Genomic DNA, 5,000 nt, shown 5'->3' with positions numbered 1-5,000 from the left:
AGCTGCATATCACGGGGGCTGTTCGATGCTAATGCAGAACGCCATAGGATGTTTTTGTGTTGGTTAAGGGCAGTCAGGTCTGGGGAGAACCATGGGCTATATCTGTTCCTGGTTCTAAATTTCTTGAATGGGGCATGTTTATTTAAGATGGTTAGGAAGGCATTTAAAAAAAAATATCCAGGCATCCTCTACTGACGGGATGAGATCAATATCCTTTCAGGATACCCCGGCCAGGTCGATTAGAAAGGCCTGCTCGCTGAAGTGTTTCAGGGAGCGGTTTACAGTGATGAGTGGAGGTCGTTTGACCGCTGACCCATTACGGATGCAGGCAATGAGGCAGTGATCGCTGAGATCTTGGTTGAAGACAGCAGAGGTGTATTTAGAGGGGAAGTTGGTTAGGATGATATCTATGAGGGTGCCCGTGTTCAAGGCTTTGGGGGAGGTACCTGGTAGGTTCATTGATAATTTGTGTGAGATTGAGGGCATCAAGTTTAGATTGTAGGATGGCTGGGGTGTTATTAAGCATGTTCCAGTTTAGGTCGCCTAGCAGCACGAGCTCTGAAGATAGATGGGGGGCAATCAGTTCACATATGGTGTCCAGAGCACAGCTGGTGGCAGAGGGTGGTCTATAGCAGGCGGCAACGGTGAGAGACTTGTTTTTAGAGAGGTGGATTTTTAAGAGTAGAAGTTCAAATTGTTTGGGTACAGACCTGGATAGTAAGGACAGAACTCTGCAGGCTATCTTTGCAGTAGATTGCAACACCGCCCCCTTTGGCAGTTCTATCTTGTCTGAAAATGTTGTAGTTTGGAATTAAAATTTCTGAATTTTTGGTGGTCTTCCTAAGCCAGGATTCAGACACAGCTAGAACATCCGGGTTGGCAGAGTGTGCTAAAGCAGTGAATAGAACAAACTTAGGGAGGAGGCTTCTAATGTTGACATGCATGAAACCAAGGCTATTACGGTTACAGAAGTCATCAAAAGAGAGCGCCTGGGGAATAGGAGTGGAGCTAGGCACTGCAGGGCCTGGATTGACCTCTACATCGCCAGAGGAACATAGGAGGAGAGGAATAAGGGTGCGGCTAAAAGCAATAAGAATTGGTCGTCTAGAACGTCTGGAACAGAGAGTAAAAGGAGGTTTCTGGGGGCGATAAAATAGCATCAAGGTATAATGTACAGACAAAGGTATGGTAGGATGTGAATACAGTGGAGGTAAACCTAGGTATGATGAAGAGAGAGATATTGTCTCTAGAAACATCATTGAAACCAGGAGATGTCATAGCATGTGTGGGTGGTGGAACTAATAAGTTGGATAAGGTATAGTGAGCAGGACTAGAGGCTCTACAGTGAAATAAGCCAATAAACACTAACCAGAACAGCAATGGACAAGACATATTGACATTAAGGAGAGGCATCCTTAGTCGAGTGATCAAAAGGGTCCAGTGAGTGGAGAGGTTGGTTGGGGGTCACGGCGATTTAAACAGCTAGCCAGGCCATCGGTAGCAAGCTAGCATAGGATGGAGGTCTGTTGTTAGCCACCTCTTGCGTTCCGTCGGTAGATTAGTGAGGTTCCGTGTGGTAGAGGGGATTAGTCCAAATCACACAAAAAAAAATACAAAATAAACAATAAATAAATAAATAAAAAATAAAATAAACATTAGATATAGTTATAGAGGCCCAAGAAGAAACATAATAATAATAAAAATAAATAAATTGTCCGATTGTCTATTCTGAGAGCAGCCGGTAAGACAGCTAACGGTTAGCAGGCCGCAGATGGGCGTTCAGGTAACGTTGCGACGGAGGAGCCAGCCGGATCTCCTTCGGGTAGATAACGTTGGCAGTCCAGTTGTGAAGGCCCGGTGGGGCTCCGCGTAGGCAGTAAAATGGGTCCGGATAGGTGACTGCAGCCCAGGAGTGATTGACGGAGCTGGCTAGCTCCGGAGTAATTGATGTTTGCTCCGGAATCGACGAAAGCAGATAGTTGTCACGTTCTGACCTTAATTTCCTTTGTTTTGTATTTATTTAGTATGGTCAGGGCGTGAGTTGGGTGGGTTGTCTATGTTTGTTTTTCTAGGTTTTGGGAATTTCTATGTTTCGGCCTAGTATGGTTCTCAATCAGAGGCAGGTGTCATTAGTTGTCTCTGATTGAGAATCATACTTAGGTAGCCTGGGTTTCACTGTGTGTTTGTGGGTGATTGTTTCCGTGTCTGTGTTTGTTCGGCACACGGTACTGTTTCGGTTTTGTTCACGTTTATTGTTTTGTATTCATTGAGTGTTCAGTTCATGTTTTTAAATAAACAACCATGGACACTTACCACGCCGCATATTGGTCCTCTGATCCGTTTCGCCTCTCCTCTTCGGAAGAAGAGGAGGAAAACCCTTACAATAGTCACACGGATAGCAGCTAGCTAGCTGTGAGATCCGGGTATGAATGTCCAGAGAGCAGTTGAAATCCAGGGACATGGAGAGAAAAATTGGTCCGGTATGTTCCGTTCCGAGCCGCGCTGCGCCGTACAAAACTGGCGATAGATTTTCGAGCTAAAGGATAGCTGATGACCACAAACCGTGGTTAGCTGAATACTAACGATTTGCCAGTAAAGAAGCTAACTAGCTTCTGAACTAGCTTCTGATTAGCTTCTAGATTAGCTTCTGGCTAGCTTCTGGCTAGTTTCTGGCTAGCTTCTTGGAGTTTCTGGCTAGCTTCTTGGAGGATTGCAGATTTGAGGTAAATAATACTTATTTATAAATATAAATTGGTGAGGCGGGTTGCAGGAGAGTGTTTTGAAGATGAGTTGATGGAAAATAAAAATAAAATGTATGTGAAAAAAGTTGTAAATATATATATATACAGGTCACGACAAGACGAGGACAAAAGACGTCTGAACTGAACTGCTATGCCATCTCCTGTTATAATGGAGGGGTCTCTATTACTAGACAGTGTTATAATGGAGGGGTCTCTAACACTAGACAGTGTTATAATGGAGGGGTCTCTATTACTAGACAGTGATTTTGATCATTAGCTGGTATCTCTCCAATTCTGCTCTGCATGCATGATTTGGTGTTCTACGTTGTACACAAAGGATATTTTTACAGAACTCTGCATGCACTCTCTCAATTTGGTGAGCGGACCCCAGACCTCACAACCATGAAGGGCAATGGGTTAAATATCTGATTCAAGTATTTTTAGCCAGATCCTAATTGGTATGTAAATGTTTTGTTCCTTTTGATGGCATAGAATGCCCTTCTTGCCTTGTCTCTCAGATGGTTCACAGCTTTGTGGAAGTTACCTGTGGCACTGATGTTTAGGCCGAGGTATGTATAGTTTTTGTTGTGCTCCAGGGCAACGGTGTCCAGAAAGAATTAGTATTTGTGGTCATGGTCATGGTGACCGGACCTTTTTTTGGAGCACCATTAATTTTGTCTTACTGAGATTTACTGTCAGGGCCCAGGTCTGACAGAATCTGTGCAGAACATCAGACTTCAGATTCTAGTAGGGTGAGGCCGGCTGCTGCAGAATATTCTAGTGTCCTCACCAATTAATTGATATATGTGTTGAAGAGTGAGGGGCTTAAGCTGCATCCCTGTCTCACCCCACAGCCCTGTGGGAAGAAATATGTGTTTTTGCCTATTTTAACAACACACTTGTTGTTTGGATTTGTTTTCTAATTCTTTGTGGATCTGTGTAATCTGAGGGAAATATGCCTCTCTAATATGGTCATACATTGGGCAGGAGGTTAGGAAGTGCAGCTCAGTTTCCACCTCACCTCCACCTCACCTCTCTCTCTCTCTCTCTCTCTCTCTCTCTCTCTCTCTCTCTCTCTCACGCTCTGTACAAACACACACAGGTTCCAGATTCCTCTTTTCAAACACACACAGACCCCAGATTCCTCTTTACAAACACACACAGGTCCCAGATTCCTATTTTCAAACACACACAGACCCCAGATTCCTCTTTACAAACACACACAGGTCCCATAATCCTCTTTTCAAACACACACAGGTCCCAGAATCCTCTTTTCAAACACACACAGGTCCCATATTCCTCTTTTCAAACACACACAGACCCCAGATTCCTCTTTTCAAACACTCACAGGTCCCAGATTCCTCTTTACAAACACACACAGACCCCAGATTCCTCTTTACAAACACACACTGGTCCCAGATTCCTCTTTTCAAACGAACCATAAATGAACAACAGAAGCAGAATTAATATAATCCCTCTTCACAACAGTGGTTGATATCACTTTAGCCTCTTAGGCTAAAATGTGTGTGTGTGTGTGTGTGTGTGTGTGTGTGTTTGCGCGCACGCATGATTGCCTGTGTACTTGCACACTTGTGTGTTTGTTTCATAAAGTGAAATTGAGTTTACAAGTCAAACATCACTATGTCATTAAATCAGACTTGACTTCATCGTCATCTGTGGATGACTATGCTGGAACAACGTTCCTGATTATATTAGAGGGAGAGAGGCATTGGGCTGTACAGTACGGCTTCCATTATAAGACCCCATCAGACAGTAGCAGACAGCCCATCGGGGGCATGGGAGAACTCCTGGTGGGCAGGTCAACCTCTGGGCCTGTGGGCCTTTTTACTTCTGATAATGATGCTACTACTACTGATAATGATTCTCCCACTACTACTACTACTACTACTACTACTGATAATGATGCTCCCACTACTACTACTACTACTGATAATGATGCTCCCACTACTACTACTACTACTGATAATGATGCTCCCACTACTACTACTACTACTGATAATGATGCTCCCACTACTACTACTACTACTGATAATGATGCTCCCACTACTACTACTACTACTGATAATGATGCTCCCACTACTACTACTACTACTGATAATGATGCTCCCACTACTACTGATAATGATGCTCCCACTACTACTACTACTACTGATAATGATTCTCCCACTACTTCACTGTCAGTGTCTGTGTGTGTGTGTGTGTGTGTGTGTGTGTGTGTGTGTGTGTGTGTGTGTGTGT

This window comes from Oncorhynchus nerka, linkage group LG23, assembly GCF_034236695.1.
Source record: "Oncorhynchus nerka isolate Pitt River linkage group LG23, Oner_Uvic_2.0, whole genome shotgun sequence".
Taxonomy (NCBI): domain Eukaryota; kingdom Metazoa; phylum Chordata; class Actinopteri; order Salmoniformes; family Salmonidae; genus Oncorhynchus; species Oncorhynchus nerka.
Note: the sequence above shows the minus strand (reverse complement) of the source record.